General features: G+C 50.9%; 1 non-coding gene and 1 pseudogene across 1 annotated transcript; one reads left to right on the top strand and one right to left on the bottom strand.

Annotated features, from left to right (window-relative positions):
• The first annotated feature begins 15259 nt into the window (after nucleotides 1-15259).
• LOC130843669 (U1 spliceosomal RNA) lies at nucleotides 15260-15444 on the top strand (annotated as a pseudogene).
• A 2999-nt stretch (nucleotides 15445-18443) lies between these two features.
• TRNAN-GUU (transfer RNA asparagine (anticodon GUU)) lies at nucleotides 18444-18517 on the bottom strand. Its single transcript has one exon. It is a non-coding gene; the product is annotated as a tRNA-Asn (tRNA).
• Nucleotides 18518-22069: the final 3552 nt, after the last annotated feature.

The raw sequence follows: 22069 nt of genomic DNA, 5'->3' as shown, positions 1-22069 counted from the left end.
GCAGAAATGTTATATTTCATAGAACTTGATAGGACAAAGAAGAGGAGGGAATTCGGGAGTGTTAGGTAATTCTGTTTTTAAGAAAACAAAAGTCATTGGGTTTATCAACCATCTGAATAGCAAAAGCCAGGATTTCAATCCCAGACCATCCTACATCTCACTGCAAACTTGGAGTTTGCTTTACTCCTTTTCACTTTAGTTATTTGATCTACAATTAGAGATAAAACACCAAATTCTACAAGTCTAGAAATATGGCTGATATTTAAATGATTTTTGATATGGAGAGAGAATCTTGAAGACTGGAGAGTATTTAACTTTGAGAGGAAACAGCTAATCACACATCATGATGACAAGGATGAACCTATAAGACAAATCAAACTTGCCTCGTTGTCTCTCCAGCTGCCCAGGACATAGTCAGTAGCTACAGATATTAGCAGTTATCTCTGAAGACCGTGACAGTGTTGAATGCCTTGAGCCAACATGGAGCCCAGGTGTGAGCTGTATCCTGAGAAGCTGAAATCTGGCTGAGAACCAGGGTTCTTGGGCCAGGAGAGACCATGTAGCTGTTGGAAAAAAGAGAAGGGGGACCAGGACCACCCATGAGGTCATCCCTAAGCAGCGCTGATCATCTCTTCCAATGAGCCCACCACCACTACACCTCTCATGATTTTGTTGTTACTCGATGGAGAGCTCCATGAAGTTTGGGACAACATTTGATTCATCTGTGTGCATGACTCCTGGCACTGAGTCAAGAACCGAGGAGGCTCTCGGCAATATTTGTTCACTGACTGAATAAACATGCTTGCAAGTCTCCACTCATCTTAACGACATTTCTGTCCAACTGTCCTGTCAGGGATGCTCTGCTTTCTCCCAGGATGTAGCATCCCTTTCCTTAATAGGAGCCTTCCCTACGCTATCCTCATCCTAGGACACCTGCCTGTGGTGACTCTGATGAAGACACAACTGTCCTCAGGGATTCCTCTCAATGGTTCACTCTGTCATTAGGAAGAGAAGTCCTTGGCCTCCCCTCCCATCCTCTGGGCTGCCACAAAATCCCAACTGAGGGCCACCACGTTTTGTTGAAACTATGCACTTGTATTCTTCCTCTCACTGCTTTAATCTCCTCATGGAAATATTACTCATATAGGAACTCCAAATTGTTAACACAACATAAGGCAAATTAAGCACTCAACATATAGTTCAGAGATGTTGTATGTAAAGCCTTTGAAACGGTAAATGCAGAAGAATATTATTACTCTCTCTGCTTCAGAAACAAGGGTCCCATTAGCCTGGTCCCTGGGAAGAATGAATATCTCGAATTCTTCTCCACACATTATTTATCCGTCTTAGTGAACACTTACTTGGGAGGGCATCCACCACTGGGAAGCTCCAAGTTTGAGTTTGGGGGGTCTAGGACAGAGCATCAAGGTCCCATCCTCTTCCCCCTGGAGTTGGTGCTTCCCAGAAGTATAAGCCAACCCTGAACCATCCTGTGGATCTCCTCGGCAGGTGCGCAAGTTCACTGTGGAGTAACTTATTCTCCCAGTACTCCCTGCTCAGCTGAGGTGCTCCTTGAGGACCTGGACGATGCTCTGTGCACGCCTCACTATCCCTTGATGTTTCTGGACTCAGCTTGTCCTTCGTCTCACCTCCCTTGGCAACCACCTCCCATACCATTACCTTGTTTTTCTCTGGATTTTTCTCATCCTTCAGACCAGTTGATTTTCTTTCTTCCATCTCCTCCCTCATTTCTGTGTTTTTGGTGTGTGAGCTCAGTTGAGGCTCCTGTAGGGGACACACAGAGAAGGGACCAAGGTCAGCTCTTGGCTGCGGGTCCCAGCGCACATTTAACATGCATCTCAGTCTCTCGTGCACTCGGAAAAAAATTCAGCAAGAAGGGAGTTTGGAGAACCTGAATAACCTTATCTTACTGACCAGGAAGCTGAGATCTGTATGGAGATGTTCCCTACATGCCCACACCACTTGGTGGCAGCAGAGTCACCACACAAACCTTGACCATAAGCCTTTCTGTCCAAAAGCACCAGGAACCCATGGTTGAATTTCAGGGGACATTAGATCAAACATACGTATTTCCATTAGTAAGACAAAAATATCTGAAGGGGGACTTCCCTGGTTACACAGTGGTTACGAATCCACCTGCCAATGCAGGAAACACGGGTTCGATCCCTGGGCGGGGAAGATACCACATGCTGCAGAGCAACTAAGCTGGTGCGCCACAACTCCTAAGGCTGTGCTCTAGAGCCCTCGAGCCACATCTACTGAAGCCCATACGTCTAGAGCCTGTGCTCTGCGGCAAGAGAAGCCACCGCAATGGGAAGCCTGCACACTGCAATGAAGTAGCCCCGCTAGCCACAACTAGAAATAAAGCCCATAAGTAGCAACAAAGACCCAATGCAGCCAAAAAATGTTAAGTAATTAAAAAAAAAGCTGAAGGACATTCTCCAAAAATAATTTTATTGCTGTTCAATAGTCTTCTGTTGATACTCAGTTATCAATCCTGGCTGACACAATGGGACCAAGGTACCCATGAGTATTAAATACATCATCGTCATTAATTTAAAAAATATATCAATATATATGTGATTCTCTATAAACATCTGGCTCCTGTGTTATGGGTCATCTTCCTGAGAGCAGGTGCTCTGCGTGCCTTGTTCCCCCCTCCTCCCCAGTGCCTGCTCAAGAGCCTGCCACATAGAACATTCAGTAAATACTTGTCAAGCAGTATTTATGTACTGCTAGTTACCAGGAGTTACTAACTTTTACCAGTGTCATCTACTCTCTACCCTAATTCCGATCAGTTTCTACCCTAGGTCTGTGCAAAAGCAATGAAAGCACAGTCCTAGGAAAAGCAGTCCAAGATGCAAATACCAACTCCACCAGGCACCTAGCTTGCTTTACATGGTGATTTCATTACCCCCTTGGAACATATGGATCGCAAGCTTAATAGAGAACACTGTACAATGTAAAAGAGAGAAAATAGTATTAACCTTGGATGAGTAACTGTGATATCATGCAGCAGACAGGCTCCAATCCCTGGGCACTAGCTGCACCCTATAGAACACTACGTCACGGTCACTATGGGACTGTTAAAAACTTCTGGGGAGACGGCACAAGAAACTGCATTTCAGACAAAAATCTGAAGGAGATTCTCACGCAAGGAAAGGCCGAACCATTAAAGAAACAGCCTAGGAATCCCCAGTGGCAACAAGGATGACGCAGCTTAAGTACAGCACGTCCCTTGGCAAGGTGGCCTCTCAAGGAGAAATGTCTCCTTTCCCAGGATGGGGGCCCAACCCCGCCCAGCCCCACTCTCCTCCAGGGGCAGCACAGCGCTGGGCAGCAGTGGCCATGGGACAGGATGTGGCCTCCGGCAGAGAGCATATGTGGGGACCTCTCCCCGGGCTCCTGCGGGTATCAGCCCAGATCCAAACCCACAGGTAAAGCACAAAGCCGAGCAGCTCAGCCTGTGAAGTGACATCTCGTTGAGGAGCCACCCCTTTCCTACCTGGGCGGCTCTTCCATTTCTCCTCTGGTGTCTGGCTCACGGCGTGGGGATAAAAGGAAAGGGCCCTTTCAGTGCTTAGTCCTTCCTGAGTGCATCCGTTATTCTCCCTGCCCAGGGCCTCGGTGCTGAGCAGGGGTAGGAGCAAGTCCGCGGCCACCTCTGTGCTCTCACATTCATGTCCTTCTCTGTCCCTGCAGCCTGGGCCCCTCGCAGCCCACTCTCAGACCCTTCCAGAATGCCAGGCACCAACAGTCACAGAACATTCTTCCATCAGTCAGGAGTTGTACAGAAAGGGAGGCGTTTCTACACAGATCCCCACCCCATAAACATGTCTTGTGGAGAAAACCCAATTCAAACTCTCCCTCTCACTCCTAGCTCCCCTGGTCAGGTCCAAGAGGCATCTCACCACCTGGACAGGTGTAGCTGTACGGGAGAACGCTGGGATGCAGCTCAGTGCCAACAGCAAGAGAACTGTGATCTTCAGAAAAAGGCTGTGTCTAAAGCAAAATGAGGCAGTTGACGTAGTCTGTCATTAGCACCCCTCCCACCGCTCTTTTCTGCATCCTTTTTCTTTTCTTGGGGGTGTTTTCCCCAACTCTCTAATCAGCTTTGAGACCCCTGGATCAGTGCCATACTGACAAGGAGCAGGCCCTACTGGAGATGTTATTAGGCAAACACAGATGCAGCCATTCGTGTGGTGGACAGTTGTGACCGAGACCTAACTGGCTTTTCTAAATCAGAGTTAGTTTCTGTGTTGGAGGAAGAAGAGCAGAGAAAAGCCATTTTAGTGCTGTTTGCTAGTAAAAAAGACATGGGCCAGGCCATGTCTCCCTTGGAGATGGCATATTCACTTGGGTTACCAGCTTGGAGGACTAAGAATGGCAAGTATTGAAAACTTCAGCCACCAAAGGCACTGGCCTTGACGAGGCAATGGAACGGTTCGTTGAAACACTAAGGGAAGGCAGTAGTACAATCACTCCAGCTCCTCTGCAGTGGACACCACCCGACATGTCCCTGTGGAAACAGTTAAGTGGGCTTTCTTCCTTTCACGTTAAAAGTAATTTGAGGGAAGCATTGAGTAGTAGTCATTAACCACATAGGATGAGCTGACGTGAGGACCTAACTTTTACCTTAGGCCTTCTCTCTAAGGGTGGAGGAAGGGCTTTGTCCCTTGCTAACAAATGTTCAGTCAAGGGTCAGTAGGAGGAAAGGTAGTAGGGTAGAGGAGAGGCCTGCCTCATTACGTGCAAACTTAGCTCAGGAGATGGCCAGACGTTTAGCAAGTGCTAGGCCGACTTCCACAGCCTTCAGTGATTTTTTAAAAATTTATTTATTAATGTATTTATTTATTGGCTGCATTGGGTCTTTGTTACTGCATGTGGGCTTCTCATTGCGGTGGCTTCTCATGTTGCAGAGCAGGGGCTCTAGGCGTATGGGCTTCAGTACTTGTGGCACATGGGCTCAGTAGTTGTGGCACATGGGCTTAGTTGCATGTGGGATCTTCCCAGACCAGGGATCGAACCCATGTCCCCGAACTGGCAGGGGGATTCTTAACCACTGTGCCACCAAGAGAGTCCCTTCAGTGATCTTTTTTTAAACCATGTGAAACCCCTGACACTTAGCACCTACCCTAGTAACTGTACATGTGCACTTACAGCTCCCTTACACACACCCCTGTATGGAGGAGGCCCATGGGGCTTGGTTAGCATCAGCTGTCCTGTGTTTGAAGCCAACTGACTCTTTAAACAAGTCACCTGAGCTTCTAGATGCCCCTGTGAGAGGACAGTGATGTTTAGGGATCTTGCTGGCAGAGCCCCAGCCCCTAACGTGGGCTCCAAAGGCAGGGGGCCAGCTTCTCATCTCCAACCTCCTCCTGCCCTGCTGGGTGGCTGCAGGGACTGACCTGCTACATGAGCATCTTGGTGAAATCCAGAACCTGCGCCAGCGCCTGGAGGAGTCCATCTGCATTAACGACTGCCTGGGGGAGCGGCTGGAACACAGGCTCAGCTCCACTGCCCACGGAAGCGGTAGGAGAGGCCCTCGGCTTCCTATTTCTGGTCATAAATTAGGGAGAATATGAAAGTTGCCCTTGGGCAGAGCTTCAAAATTTTCAGAGCACCTTGGTCTGCTTCCCTCCACTTGCTCCTTACAGTCAACAAGGCAGGGGGGTAAGTACTATTCTCCTCCCTTTGCAGCTGCATCTGAGCTCAGAGAGTAGCTTTCCTCACTGCACATCTAACCAGCTATGGTCCCCAGAATCCTCTCTCTCATCCATCCTTAACCTGCTCACATGCTGCCTGCTGACTTCTGTGCCCTGGTCCTGTGATTGGCAAGTGGTAGAGCCAGGTCTGCAGGGCCTCCCCCAGCCGCTTCCCGAGGTGGCCTTCCTCCCCGCACTCTCCCCCAGGCTGCTGACACTTGGAGGCCGTCCCTTCCACACGCCCTTGTCCTGCCCACACCGCAGCAGCCGCTATTTAGGGAGGAGAGCCTCCTGAACAGCTGCAGCCAGGGCATGCGAAATGCATGCAAAGAACCCACGCAGAGGAGCCCCTCGAAAGCCAGGCATTCGGCCCAACAGGCTTTAGGCCCAGGACTCAAGTCCTCAGGGTTTTCTGCTGGGTTGAGACAGTGTGTTTGGAGACACAGAGTGAGCAACACAGGGAGGCTCTGATACCCAACTGTGTGACTTGCCTGCTTGCACTTCCCGAGGCAGGACTCACCTCTAACTTCTAGAGTCCGAGCCTGCAGTCCACGCCTCAGCTCTGCAGTGAGAACAGAGTCCTTAGGGAAGGAAACCGGAGCCTTCAGGCTCAGCTCAGTCATCTTTCCATTGGTGGATGGTAAACTTTCCTCCTTGGCCACACCAGTCACCAACTGGAGAATCAAAGAGAGAAGGTGGAGAGAACAGAGCTATCCAGACCCACCAACCCGAAACTCCCAAGGCTGGTATCAGTCTAGAAAACAGCCTCTCCTTCCTACAAAAGACCATGTCTGTATGCACATGTTTCCTACTAAGCACCTCTCTTCCTGGGAAATCATAAAAAACCACCCTTTTGCTCCAAAGTGAATTGGAGAGGGAACTGGCCCCTGAAGAGGGTGTGGTAGGATCCGGCCACCTGGTGTGCAGTGGCTTTGAGCAGAGACATGACCACAGGAGGTGGTGGGAAGCTTGTCCTCTAACCTGGTGGCACCAGTTGCTCCTCCAGACCTCAGCCCACCCCTCAGCTCATCCTCTTGACAGGCTCTCACCCTGCTCCTGGCTGCTGTCACCACTCAGCGCTCGCTCCAGCCTCAGCCACCAGCAGGGCCTGATAGTGGACTCTTAATTTGATTGTGTTCTTTTGGCCTCCAGCTGAAATCCCTAAGGGCTCTGCCACGCACTCCAGTCCTGTGACCCTTGCCTTCCAGGAGCCAGGCAAGAAGCGAAGCCACCGGAGGTCCTTCAAACAGCAGGAAGGAGGGGCCTGCCCCCCTTCTTCACAGCTCCCTGTCTGCTGAGGAGGATCTGGGCCCCCCTCCTCCACACCTGCTGGAGGGTCTGGAAGGAGTCACAGATGTGGCCTGCGGGGGCAGGGTGAAAGGCAGAGGGGCTTTCCTGCGGTTGAGGAATAACCAGCCAAGGACCACTGGGCCCAGCACGAAGCAAAACAGGCACAGTGTGTAAGGACCTTGTGACACTGCCTGTGAGCGCCCCAGGGGCATGGGAACCAGCAACAGCACGTTTCTCACCCCTCATCACCTACCCCCAGAGGGTCAACTCAGGGGAGATGGGACCTGCTCCCCAGCAGTGGAGCATGTGGTCCCGACACTGGAGCTCCACGGCAGATCTAAAAGCACAGCACTGAGCAGCAGTGCCCTGCAGGACAGGGTTGGCAGGGCCCTGATGACCTGACCTGGGTCAGTACAGCTGGGTCACAGTTACCCTGGGGGTCCGTCTACACGGCAGCACCTGAGAGCTGTGAATCCACATGGTGAAAGGGATGACTTCCAGATGCCATTTCATGCTTAGCCTAGACCGCCTATTTCTATTCTTTCGTGATCTCCAAAGAGTATACTGACCTCACTTTAAATGTACTGTCCGATGTTGTCATCCTAACTTCTCTCTGGGACTTGGGGACGAATGGCCTCACCAAGCCCGTTGAAAGTCTTGTGTACAGCCAAGCCGTGACCATTCTTAAGGGACGTGAGTGGTTGTGCGAAAGCCTAGTCTGTGTCTTCACAGTGCTCTCGAATGTGTGTGTGTGTGAATAAACGTGTGATGTGTATTTGTACATATTGCTACAGCGATATGTAAAAGGCCAACATAACGGGTGGGCAGGCTCAGTGAGAGGAAATGAAACAATCTTTTTCGTGGCTATTATAGCAAAATGTGTATAAAGAAATGTTTTTCTTCCCCTACTTTGTTTCTACTTTCTGCACGCGTCCCTAGGCTGAGTGGGGAAGAATAGGAAAGACAAACTGTCACTAAGAGCTCACCTCACTGTCTAATGCTTCAAGTCTAAGTGCAAAAGAATGATTTACCCTCTTGTCATTTTGTAAGAATCCCCTACCTAAAAATATTAAAGGGTAGTTCTTACAATTAGAGCGCCTTAGAATCAGCAGTGGACAGTAAAGAAGCTACTTCCTGGGCTCCAATCCCCAGAGATTTAGTTGGTGTGGGGCCCCAGAACCTGCATTTTTCACAGAAGCACAACCACATGTTTCTGATGCGGGTGGGCTGCAGAGCACAGTTTAAAACGTCCTTTTCGATAAGACTGATTCAAACCTATAAATAAGCTTGCTTGCCTTAATTAAGAAACTGTAATTGAAAAGTGGATGTCACCACAAATTGACATAAAGATCTCAAAGCGTTCCCTGGGAAAAGTCCTTAGTTATGTTCTTTTGCAGCCCAGGGTTAACATCAAGCACTTGCTCCACAATTATTTCCTGGTAACAGTTGAAACATTAAAATAGACAACAACATGAAGAAAAAACTCAAGGACTTCCCTGGCTGTCCAGTGTTTAAACTCTGAGCACCCCCTGCAGGCAGCACAGGCTCAACCCCTGGCAGGGGAATTAAGATCCCACAGGCCCCTCCCGCACGGCCAAAAATAAATAAATAAAATAAAGATAAAAAATGAAATAAAAAACAAAAAAACTCAGCCATTGTCACCACCACCACCAATTTACAAAAACATCCAGCAAAGGACTCGTGCCTGAGGTAGACACATGCCCCGTTTTCATAATAGTTGAAGTAACCTCAGCTTCTGCTTTTACACTAAACATATTGTACATAAGTGCCTTTGGCTGTCACTACAGAGGAACTCACTGGCAGAATCAGAAGAATGGATGACAAGTCAGCCAAACTATGATGTATTACTTAAAGTAGGAACATTTGAGGACCTCTTGCTCTGAGCTTATCAAGCATCCCCTCATCCCCGTGCCACCAGGGCTGGAAGGCATTGATGATACAATCATTAATCCCTGGAGAACTCAAATAATGCTGTTGAGAACTTCATTTTATGCACACAGCATTCATGAAAACAACAGCACACGTATTGTCTAAATCTCAGACCTGGTCAGGACTGAAACCACGGACAAGCCCCTGTGTCCTTGTCTTTGGAAGCAAAATGCTGGCTCAAGAGTTAATGACTGGGAAGTGTGAAGATGTAGAAACAAAGAAGAGCTGTTGAGCTGGGGAACTGGTAACAATTTAGATAATAACTCTGCCACATCACAGAATCACCAAACTCCCAGTTTCCTGAAAGATATAGATAAAGGCTTGGCACACATCCCTAAGTTGTTTCTATAGGACGCAGACGGCCACCAGATGAAAACTGCTGACCACAAGCACATAGAGCCTAGACAGGCTGACACCAGAAGGGGGATGATGCTGGAAACTTCCCCTTGATGCCAACCAATCCCAGAAATGTCCACCAGCTGACCACGCCCTGCTCCTCCAGCACTAGAAGACTCCTCGCTACCCCCTCCAGGGTGGGTCACACGGTCTTGAGGACATTAGCCCGCTGTAGCCCCCTCTGCCTGGCAAAGCAGTAGAAGCTACTCTTCTGCTCCACCCAAAACTCTGTCTCCACCTTTCTATTCGGCACCTGAGAACAGAGGCCAAGTTTTGGCAACAGGATCCAGTCACAAATTACCTTGGGGGAAAATTCCTAAAAGCCATTCTTGTGTTTCACCCTTTGAACAGTAGTTCTTCACCTTAGTGTAAAAAAAACAAAACCAAAACCAAAAAAAGTTGCAAAAAATGTATCTTTGGAAAGGAGGATTCTACACTATTTAACTTTCCATAAATTACATTCTTTCCCTCTACATGATAGAATCCATTTACAAAGCAAATGAAATCAACCTGTGTCACCACCAATGTCTTCCAGTTTGCTGTAATTCAAATGAGAACCATGCTGGGTACACCTGTGCGGGAAATAGGGTGCGCGTCCTTTAGGGGAAAAGGGAAAGGAAGAAAGATACCTAATGTAAGGCTGCAAACAGGTACCAATATCTCTTGACCGGTCCACCTGAGGTAGACACACACCCTGCAGACTTACACAGGGTTCATTATGTCCCCAACTTATTCCTGCTAAAGTGAATGCGCTAGACACTTACAAAATTGGCATTCTATGTGTGCTGTAAAGAGTGACCAGACGTTTAGTGGCTTCAAAGAACACCTATGTATTATATTACAGTTCTGTTGGTTAGGAGTCCAACAAAGGTCTCACTGGGATAAAATCAAAAGGTCGACAGGGCTGCCTTACCTTCTGCAGGTTCTAGGGGATAATGCGTTTCCCCGTCATTTCTACAAAGGTTTTAGAGGCCCCCCACATTCCTTGGCTTGTGCCCTCTTTACCCATCTTCAAAACCAGCAGCAGCAAGTAGAATCCTCTCACTTTGCATCATCCTGACCTTTTCTGCTTCCCAGCTTTCAGGAAGGCCGTGTGTAATTACAGGGGGCCCACCTGAGTGGTCGAATATAATTTCCTCACCTCAAGGGCTTTAGCCCAATCACACTGGCAAAGTTTCTTTTTCTGTGTAATGCAATACCTGCACAGGTTTGGGGAATTACAACAGGGACAACCTAGAGGGGGCGTTACTCCACTGTTGGCAACACTGTTAACTAAGGTGCCAACTAATATTGGAACTGAGGGAAAAAAACCCCAAAACTTGTCTCCTTTCAACAAAGTTTAGTAAAATGAAGACAGGATATGAAGGTGCCACGTAGCACAGCAAAGCAAGACCAAGTCACATCAGCACCTAGACGTGTTCCATCGATGAGCTTGCTAATGCACAGGAGCTGGTCGGTTTAGATTCAGCTTCTTTTCCCAGATGTTGCTTCCCCCTCCCCCCTCCCCCCAGGCTGACTATCTGGGAGAAATCTCATCCTTGACGAAGAGCCTGTGGTGGAGGAAGTGACGGTGGAGTCGGTGCACCTGGGACCCCACTAACTTTGGACCAGGAACCTGCAGCTGCTCTGCATGGAACAGCAGATGGGCGGGTTCCCTCACACCTACCCTCGCCTGAACAAAGGGAGCGCCGTGCGCCTTCGCCAGGCCGCCAGGAGGGGGCGACGTGGTCCTTCCCCTGGAACTTGCCTTGTGAAGAAGGCAGGCACCGAGCAGTTAACTTCTCTGGGATCTTGTGGACCAGATGCTGGCCTTCTGTGTAGAGAGCTCCCTGACTTTTGCTCACACATCCCCGGGTTGGCCTAAGGCCCGTGCTGCCTGGGCGGGCTGTGGAGGCTGAGCTCCTCAGGCGGAGGCCATCTTGCCCTGTCTCCTCCAAACCAGGTTCTGACCAGAGAGAAATGTGTCCCTGCTTCTCAGGCTGGTGGAAGACACTCCCTCATGGTCCTCTCAGACGGGGGCAGCCCCTTCCTTGGCTGGCCTGCTTCGTCGCGTGGGGGAGGCGTGGGGAGGATGGGAGCAGGAGGAGCAGGGACGAGGCGGAGGCGTGGGAAGAAAACAAGCCTGGGGAGATGCTAGGGGAGGAGGGGGCCGAGGAGCGGAAACTGGAGGCAGAGGAAGAGCGTGAATGCCAAGGAGGCGCTCGTCTCTGGTCCCAGAATGGCAGCTGCCCTCTCGTGAGCTTCGCCTGACCTCATGCTGGACACACACCCCCCCCACTTCCCTCTCATCCTCCTTTATTCCCACAAGAGCAGCCTCTCATCACTCCCCGCACCCAGCCCTCTTACACGCCCTGACTTGGGGGATACTTTCCTTTGCCCCTCGGTTTCCCCAGAGCTGGGCACAGATTCCTCACCAGCAGCCAAACCCTTGCCTGTGGTTCTGTAGAGTCCGAAGCACAGAAATCTCCCAGGAGAAGAGCAAATGCAGGCCACGTGGGGTCATGGGGTAACTCTGCAGACTCCCAATCCAGTTGCCCAAGTCATGCTATGTTGATATTTGGGAAGATGTCAGACTTGTTTAAAAACAACAACAACACAACTCTAAGAAGCTCCTTGGTGCAGGTCATTGTTACATGGAGTAAATTACACTCTGAAATCCTAAACCGGGTGCTCAATCCTCATTCTAAAGTCGCAGACCAGCCTGAAGAAGGGCAGAGCAGGCTGTGAGTACTAATTACAGGAAATGAACAAAACTGGGGCAGATCCCACAAAGGCCCAGGTAGGAGAAGCAGCTTAGGCCAATGGCTAAGTAACCATCTGTATTAGTCAGCTTGGGCTGCCGTAAGAAATTACCCTAGACCGGGTGGCTTAACCAGAACTCTGTTTGCACACATTCTGGGGGCTGGAAGTCCAAGATCAAGACGGACGTTCCTGCCAATGCAGTTTCTGGTGCGAGCTCTCTACCTGGCTTGCAGACAGCGGATGCCTCCCTGGGTCCTCACATGGCCTTTTCTCCTTGCTTGAGCTGGGGTAGGGCAGGAGCCCAAGCTCTCTGGTATCTCCTCCTGTAAGAACACTAATCCTACCTGATCAGGGCCCCAAGCCCATGGATGCATTTAATCTAAGTGACTTCCTTAAAGGCTCCTTCTCCAAATGCAGTCCCACAGGGATTAGGGTTCCAGATATGAATTTGGGGGTGGGGGGGGACACATCCATTCAGGGGCTAACACCCTCCACAGCCTCCTCCTCCCATGAAGGCGCTTGCAGCCCTCAGCTCTGGTCCCTGGGAACTTTCCAGGCACTGGGTCCCTTCGATTCCTCTCCTCACAGACTTCCTCCTTCTCTCTCTCTGACTCAGAGGCCTCCACATGAGGCACAGCTGTTGCCTGGCTGACACTCAAAGGCAGTGGACTGACTTGCGTTCACCTGGATGACTTTCAGAAGACAGGGGCCACCACTGACTGATACGCTTGCAGAAATGTGTTCACCGAGGAGACGGGCTGTGGTGGCAGAATAATGCTTCCCCAACGATGTCCACATCCTGATCCCTAGAGTGTGTGAACATGCTACCTGACATGGCGAAAGAGACTTTGCAGGTGTGATTACATTCAGGCTCTTGAGATGGGGAGGTTGTCCTGGAGGGCCCCATGGAATCCCAAGGGTCCATGTAAGTGAAAGAGGGAGGAAGGAGAGTTGGGGTCAGAATAATGCGTTCTGAGAATGACTTGATCATCCGTGACTGGCTCTGAAGACGGAAGGGGGCTATGAGAGTAGAATGTGGGCACCTTCCAGAGGCTGGAAAAGGCAAAGAAAGAGATCCTCCCCTAGAGCCTCCAGAAAGGACCTCAACCCCACTGTCACATTGATTTTAGCCCAGTGAGATGCATCTTGGAATTCTGATCTCCAGAACCATAAGATAATAAATGTGCGTGGTTTTAATTCACTAAGTGTGTGGTAATGTGTTACAGTAGCAACAGGAAACTCCTACAGTGGACATCGGTGGCCATTTGTTACCATGGCTGTAGACCAATTACTCTAGCCCCAGAAATGTGAACTTTCAAGCTTGTCAATTCTCAGTGGAGATAATGTAAATAATACTGGATGGTGTACCAAACCATCCCCTTATAAGAGGCTGAAACCCTCACCCTGGGCTCAGGGATAAACATCTAGTATGCTCCGAGGCTGGGTGGTACATGCGTGTATATTTGAGACAGGGTTGCATGGCCTTGGGCACTGGATTTACAATGTTCTCCACGGGGCTAGCTGCAGGGGGTTTTATCTGAACCCCCTGCCTGTGTATGAGGACCTTCCCACATTCCACAACTTTTAAGGATCACATACTGGCTTTCACAGTTTTCCTAGGGGCTAAGATGTGGGTCTATTACCAAGAGCTGGCCAATCCCCATGAGTAACAATGACCCCAGCATTTGACAGGAGTTGAGAGGCACAAGGAGTAGGCCCTGGGGAAATTCTTCCTGTCCCGTGCAACAGAAGACTCTCCCCACCTCCAGATCCTTAGTTTAACACCGACCAGGTGCAGCAGAAGTCGCAGAGCCATTGGCGGTGTCTAGTGTCCAGGGCCAGTAGTGTCACCTGTGCAGAGCCACAGGGGTTGTCACTCAACAGGGGGCACCCGTGCCCTTCCCGTTTGGTCTGTGTGCTCCCTTCCCTTGGCCTTGCTTATTCCTCCCTGTTTGTAGAGCCTGGTTCTCCATTTGGCTGGAGAGTCTCTGAGCTAGCACTATCCCTTGAAGAAAGTATATTTCAGAGGAAAGGAGCCAGAGTCTATTTCTGATGGCTGCAGAGAGAGAAAGGAGGGGAAAGGGAGAAAGCAGGGAGGAGGAAAGGAAGCTTCTTCCTGGAAGTTGGCTGGGTGCTGAGTTCCTCTGCGTCTAGGATTCTCCGCAAGAGTCACTTTCCCCCTTAAGCCAGAGGCACCCTCAAGGATCCAGTCACTCCACTCCTTGCTCTCTGGCCTGAAAATACAAGCTGGCTTCCTTCTCCAGCCTCCGCGGCCCCGGCCCCCACCCCCACCCGCAGGGCGAACCAGTCTTACCCAGAAAGAGAAAACAAATCAACAAACAAACCAACCGCACTCTCCAAGCAAACACGTCATCTTTCTAACCCCTTCTTTTGGTCATCTGCTTCTTTTTCAGAATCTTCATTTCTCGTATTCTGTTCGGTGAGGAAAGCAAAAGCACGGTCCCTGGGGCACCATGAGAACCAAGCAGGAAGGACGTGCACAGACAATACACCGAGCAGCACTGTGAGAGGCAACCCTGAATCTGTGTGTCTATGCACAGGACACAGACATGTGCTTTCATTGTGTTCCTATAAATATATAGCTGTAGCCCTTGCCTTACGACTTCTTTACTACTAACAAACATTTTGGGTCAAGTCACACACGATCCCGGAATTCCCCTCCTCGGTGTGTAACGCAAGACAGAAGGGAAGAATGCCAGGAGGCTGGCAGAACCCGCCAGTATTTCAGATGAAAGCTTAGAGGTCCGTTACCTACGTGGGCGGAAATCACGACGTCACGTCCCCTTTCGGCAGCTGATGCGCCCATTGGTCGTCTGGGCAGGGGTGAGGGGAGATGAGGGCCCAGGGACCCGGCGTGGGTGGGAGGAGAGGAGCCGCCTTAGAGGTCAGGGATGGGGCTTGGCTTATGTAAATCTTGCAGTGCAGGGGTGCCATTCCCGGCCAGCCACTCCCCGGGCTGTGGAAGTTTTCCGGAGATGTTGCTCGGATTTTCTTAGAAGAGTTGTTTGGAGGGGCGTGGAAGAGGAGGGGGTGCGGGGGGTGGTGGAGGGGCTGGGGTGGGGGTTGTGGCAAAGTGAGCGTGTGTGTACAGCGGAAGAGCCTAAGGCTGTGCGGGGACGGGGAGCGAAACGTTCATACTTACCTGGCAGGGGAGATACCATGATCACGAAGGTGGTTTCCCCAGGGCTGAGGCTCAACCCATTGCACTGGGGGTGTGCTGACCTCTGCGATTTCCCCAAATGCGGGAAACTCGACTGCGAAATTTGTGGTAGTGGGGGACTGAAATTTGTGGTAGTGGGGGACTGTGTTCGCGCTCTCCCATGACAATGAGTCCTTAAGTGGCAGATCTATCCAATACACCTGGAGGAGAGAACGTAATAAGCGACTTGCGCAAGAACTGTAACCGTCCTGCTTCACCCAGATTTTCTGCGCGTATTGGTGTTTTTTTTTTTTTTTTTTTTTTTGCCTTTTTTTTTCGTTGTTAACCCCGGCGCATCGGGTAAGAGTGGCAGGTAACCCCGAAACTCTCCGAAGAAAACCGCGAGGTCTCCATCATGGCCTACGCCTAACCAGGTTCTTTCTTGCCGGGCACAAATCACAGGCTTTTGCTGCCACTGCAGATATGAGTTTCTCTGCGCATTCAAGCTTCAAGGGGGTTTTCCTACTTCAGGATTTCATTCTGACTGTGGAGCTCTGCAAAAATCTTGCACAATCTTCACCGGTGTTTCCAACTTGGACTTCAAAGTAGGGGTGGCCCACCATGCACACTCATAACGACCTCGGTTTATCCTCCTGCTAACAACAGAAAACATCAACCCCAACAGATAGACTGCAAGGAAGAAAACAAAACAAAACAGACAGACAAAACCTCTCAATTCATGAGGGCGTGGGGTGGAGTACTCAGGAATGTCTTGCCTCAGGAGGGCAACTAGTTAGCCCTACGCTGAGTGCTGCTCAGAACCACTTAGCGAATCATCAAAGCACAACCTGAAAGGATCAAACTGTTTGCAAGTAACTTGAATGCATCCCTGAAGAAAGCCCAACGTTTACAGGAACACACAACTCTCCATCATCCAACAAGGCAACATTCACACTATCTGGCATTCCATCAGAGATTCGGAGGTATCCAAACAGGCAGGGCAAATGACCCATAATGCAGAGACACATCGATCATGTGCAAACAACCCAGAGCTGTCACCAGAGAAGGACATTAAAACATTTATTCCAACTGTATTCCGTAACTTCAAACAGTTCAGTAGACACATGGGAAACATAAAAAAGACCCAAGTGAACTTTAAGAGATACAAAAAGAAAAAAAAAAAAAAAGATGAAAACTACAACGTACTGCAAGGGATTAACAGCGAGCAATTAGAAAATGCAGAAAACAAAAGTTTTTTAAATCATTTTTTTATCAAGAGAGACTATTCCGTAGCCCAGATATTCATAGTTCACAGTTTCACAGTTCAGGAACACAGGTAAGTGCCAAACTTCCATGGAACTCAACCCAAAGAAATTATATGGCACTTAGAATGCTCCTTCAGGAACAGTCTGCCTTTATATTCCAAAATCACTTTGCACTCTGAAAGATACCAGCCTTCCTCATCTCCTCAAAATCTTTCATGGAATCATAATTTCTGTAGAAATCTGCATATGCCTTCTTTCTTGGTTCAGCCACAGCAAACTTACACAAAGTTGCAACTCCCAGGGAGACAATGGATGCTCCAACCATATGAAATCGCAGACGCTTGGCCAGAAGGCCCCGCATCTGAGGTTTCATCAAAGAACTGGAAGCCATGGTAGTTTTTCTCCTTGACAGCTCAACGACGACGTCCTTCCAGACAGATAGAGAAATGGACCAGAAGAAACAAATTTTTTTTTTTTGAAGGTGGCAAAACAACAGTAATTGTTGACTTAAGTACAGAGGAAGGAGCAAACCCTTCTAATGAGCTCATTAGGTGCACAGGCAGCTTCCTAAAAGGTTCCTGGCAGCACCCACTTATCCAGCACGGAGCACAGCTCTGAGATGCCACCAAGGAAGGGGCTCGCCCACCAGGGAGTTCTTGTATTAAATACCCAGGTTGAAATAATGTGGGCCCCGTTTGCAAGGAGTTGAACTTTGTCTTGGGTTGGCAGTAATGTAGGAGGTCCATCCAGCTCCTCAGAGGGGAATGCAAAGATTTTCTGTGATTCTGTTTTCCTAGTCATCCAGTCAAGGCCTGGTCTGTGGCTCGGTGTGGTGGGGTGCCAGCCCAGTGAGTGCTGGCAGTGGTGACGTCATGAAGCGTTACCCACGAACGGGTGTGGGTCCTCTGAAGTCCAGGATTTGAGGAATGGCCTGAGGACAGATTATGCTATTTTTAGTCGTCATGTTGAGCCCACTGTAAAACAGCCACTGTGAGGAGAATCATGTCCGAGAAGGATTGCAGGCATCTCCATCTCTTTTTCTCCCCCAGTTCTGGATGGAGCTGCAAGGAGTTAAGGTACTCTTTAGACCAAGGCATGGCAGTTTTCTAGGCATGTTTAGAGATGTAGGTGCTCTTCCTGGAGGGCTAGATTATCCACCACTTTCAGTGCGTCACCACTTAGAGATCTTTGGGTCTGCCTGTTGCCTCCTGCACCAGTGCAGCTTTGTGAGGCCCTCACTGTTGTCTAATCCAGCCTGTGTCCCCTCCTCATCACACCCCAGCAGGTGCCCTGATCCCAGCGAGGGCTTCTTCTCATTGCCTCCCAAATTGGCCATAACGTAATTTTTTTGTGTGTAGTTGATTTACAGTGTTGTGTTAGTTTCAGGTGTACCACGAAGTGACTCGGTTATATTGGGTTGGCCAAAGAGTTGGTTCGGGTTTTTCGGTAACAAACTTCAGAAGACACAGATTTGAATAGGAATTGCATTGACTCTGCAGATCACTTTGAGTGGAAAGCCACAGTCCCAAATGAAAGGGTGCAGGCGCCCTGAGACCGGGCGGTGAATACTCCGCTTTGGGGGTGCCGCGCAGGTGGTGCACAGAGCCTGATTGCCGACGTCAGAGCTTGAGTAAGAGATTCCCCCCACCCGTGTGCCTGTGCCTTCATCCTCTGGCAGCTGCCCTGGAATGCACAGGGTGGATGAGTTAGCGAGGGCAGCCCTCCAGGTGGTGCCAAGAGACCGGGGCACCAGGGTTAAAAACCGGGAGGAAGGAGAGCGTGCTGGGGATCCGCTGGGTGGAGGTTCCTGGAGAGTTCCGGGAGAGGGGCGCGGGGGGGGGGGGGGAGGCACTGCAAGGGCAGACGCATAAAAGCGGCAGCTGAGACCTCGCTAATCAGATGCCAAGCCAAGTCCGTCCCTGGGTGGGCTCAAACCACCAATCTTTCGGTTAACAGCCGAACGCGCTAACCGATTGCGCCACAGAGACAAGCGCTTGCGAGGTTTTATTGTAACATCCTGGAATCAGAATGCATTCCCCGTCCCTTCCAATCCAGCGGCAAAGAGAGTCACATGCCTCTATCTTGTCCCACCTCACTGGTGCCAGAGGCATTGAGTCTCGTCCCTCAGGAACGTCCGGCCGTGGACACCGAGCCCGAGTCAGCTGCGGGCTCCGACGAAACAACGCCGGGCCCACGACCATCCTCGCCTGCTCCTGGCCGCCTCAAAAGCGGCCCCTCTAGGCGGGACGACTGCAGCCTCCCTCGGGCCCAAGTCCCCCGTTTCCCACTCGTGATCAACCTCACTCGTCGCGCGCACCACAAGTCCCCCCCACCCCATCCCACCCCACCCCACCCGCAGGCCCCGGGTGGTCGCGTGGGGGAAAGGACAGCAACCGGCTGTGTCCCCACCGCGCTGCCTCCTCTCGGCGCTTCCAGAGAAGGGCTCCATGAGGCACGACCTGGAGTTTGCGCCCCAGGCAGCCCCTCACCCGGAGCAGGGCCTGGCATCCAGCAGGTGCCCAATAAATGTCTGGCTGAGGATGCATTCCGCCGCAGGGGCCGGAGGTGGTGGGTCCACCGAGAATTCTTATGCCACCTCTAAGTTTTTCATCCTAGAGGAACCTAGAGTTTTCCAATCGGCTGCTCTTCAAAACCTTTCTTCTGGCAGCTGCTTTAGAACCAGGTAAAAGTTCTAGAAAGTCCAAGAGGGCACCACCTGGATCGGCTCTGAGCTCCCCATCCAAGACAGTGAGGCGGCCTCAGCCTGCGGGTGCAGGGGGCAAGTCTGAGAGGGATGAAGGAGGAAAGCTGCCAAGGAGAAAGACAGTTGGGGTAGGCAACCTGGAGTATGAGGGAGAGAGGGAGAGAGGGAGGGAGAGAGAGAGAAGAGAGAGATCCCTGGAAGCTGTCTTTCCGTTTCCTTAGGTATGCTTTAATCACTTGCAACTATGTTTTGTAGGTCTCAGTGTGCAAGTGTTTCACCTCCTTGTATATGTTAATTCAATTCATATATATTTTATTCTTGGTGCTATCTTAAATCGAATTGTTTTCTTAATTTCTTTTTCAGACTGTTCACTCCTAGTGTATAGATATACAACTGATTTTTGCCTGTCTGTACTCTGCCACTATAGAGAATTTGTTTGTTGACTGGTAGTTTTCTGTTGTGTGGGTTATTGGGGATTTTTCTATGTATAGGAGCTTGCTGTTCGCAAAGACAACGGCAGACAGGAGAGGTTCCCTGTTTGGGTGGCTGCAGCCCCTGAGACTTGGATCAGCCTGCACCGCCTAAGCCAGGGAAATCAAAATCTGCCTGAGCACTTGTTCTTCGCAAGCCAAATCCAATCATCAGGAACACAGCGACCCCTCGAGGCCCCTGCAGGGCCTGTGCTTGGCCCTATGAGGCCAGAAAGGGGCAGATTCGGACCAATCCAGCCACATGCCCCCAATTAGACAGAGGAGAAGGTTGTTCGTGGAGCTGCAGGCACTCTTCTCAGCGCGATCGGGACCTGGAGGGGATGCTGACTTCAGGCCTTGGGGGCCTCGGGCGGAGTCTGGGCCGCCTCAGAACTTGAGTCCTCCAGTGAGGTGTGCGCCGCGTCCCCTCGCCCACCTGCTCTGTGGGCAGTAGGGGGCAAGCCACCAAGTCCAAAAGGTAGACCCACAGGCTATTGCCGGCGGTGATCAGGCACGGGAAGCTGTTTGTCTGTTAGGATTCGAATTCAGACCCAAGCAGCCAGGCTCCCATCACTGCACCAATCACACAGCGACCACTGTTCTCCACCGGGGGATCCGTGGAGCTGTGGTCGGGTCGACGTTAGCACTGGAGGTAAGCAGATGGCTAGAGATGAACCAGTCTCTCTCCCTCTCTCCCTCATACTCCAGATTGCCTACCCCAACCGTCTTTCTACTTTGAAGCTTTCCTCCTTCATCCCTCTCAGACATGACACCTGCACCCGCAGGCTGAGGCCGCCTCACTGTCTTGGATGGGGAGCTCAGAGCCGATCCAGGTGGTGCCCTCTTGGACTTTCTAGAACTTTTACCTGGTTCTAAATCAGCTGCCAGAAGAAAGGTTTTGAAGAGCAGCCGATTGGAAAACTCTAGGTTCCTCTAGGATGAAAAACTTAGAAGTGGCATAAGAATTCTCGGTGGACCCACCACCTCCGGCACCTGCGGCGGACTGCATCCTCAGCCAGACATTTATTGGGCACCTGCTGGATGCCAGGCCCTGCTCCGGGTGAGGGGCTGCCTGGGGCGCAAACTCCAGGTCGTGCCTCATGGAGCCCTTCTCTGGAAGCGCCGAGAGGAGGCAGCGCGGTGGGCACACAGCCCGTTGCTGTCCTTTCCCCCACGCGACCACACGGGCCTGCGGGTGGGGTGGGGTGAGGGGGGACCTGCAGTGAGCGCGAAGAGTGAGGCCGATCATGAGTGGGAAACGGGGGACTTGGGCCCGAGAGAGCCTGCAGTCGTCCCGCCTAGAGGGGCCGCTTTTGAGGCGGCCAGGAGCAGGCGAGGATGGTCGTGGGCCCGGCGTTGTTTCGTCAGAGCCCGCAGCTGACTCGGGCTCGGTGTCCACGGCCGGACGTTCCTGAGGGACGAGACTCAATGCCTCTGGGGCCAGCGAGGTGGGACAAGACAGAGGCATGTGACTCTCTTTGCTGCTGGATTGGAAGGGACGGGGAATGCATTCTGATTCCAGGATGTTACAACAGAACCTCGCAACAGTTTGTCTTTGTCTTTGTGGCGCAATCTGTGAGCTTGTTTGGCTGTTAACTGAAAGCTTGGTGGTTCAAGCCCACCCAGGGACGAGCTTTGGCCTAGAATCTCAGGAGGTCTCAACTGCTGCTTTTCTGCGTCTGCCCAACTGCCCTCCCAGTTCCTCCCCAGGGCCCCTCTTCAGGAATCTCCACCCAGCTGATCCCCAGCACGCTCCTTCCTCCTGGTTTTTAACCCTGGTGCCCCTGTCTCTTGGCACCACCTGGAGGGCTGCCTTTCACTAACTCATCTGCCTTGTACATTCCAGGGCAGCTGTCAGAGGATGAAGGCACACACACACGGGTAGGGGGAATCTCTTACTCAAGCTGGGATGTCGGCAATCAGGCTCTATGCACCACCTGCACGGCACCTCAACGCGCGGTATTCATGGACCGATCTCAGAAGCCTCCACCCTTTCATTTGAGACTGTCGTTTTCCTTCTGTTTTCCTTTTCTTGCCCCACCGCAGGTACCATATTCCAGGTTCAGAACACTGCTTTCAATTCCCTCCAGCGCTGCTGCAGACAACCCTCCCTCAAGCCCCAAGCAATGTTAATCTGCTTTCTGCCTCCATAAGTTTCCTCTCTGGACATTTCAGATAAATGAAATAAATCAATATGCAGTGCTGTGTGACTGGCTTCTTTCACTTAGCACAATGTTTCTGAGGTCCATCCATGCTCTGGCTTGAGTTTCTTTGCTTTTTATTACTGAGTAGAATTCCACGGTGTAAAGATACCACATTTCAGGTACCATTCACCAGTTGATGGGCATTTCAGCTGTTTCCTGTTT

Source organism: Hippopotamus amphibius, chromosome 1, assembly GCF_030028045.1.
Source record: "Hippopotamus amphibius kiboko isolate mHipAmp2 chromosome 1, mHipAmp2.hap2, whole genome shotgun sequence".
In the NCBI taxonomy this organism is placed as follows: Eukaryota; Metazoa; Chordata; class Mammalia; order Artiodactyla; family Hippopotamidae; genus Hippopotamus; species Hippopotamus amphibius.
Note: the sequence above shows the minus strand (reverse complement) of the source record. Positions and strands in the feature narration are given on the sequence as shown.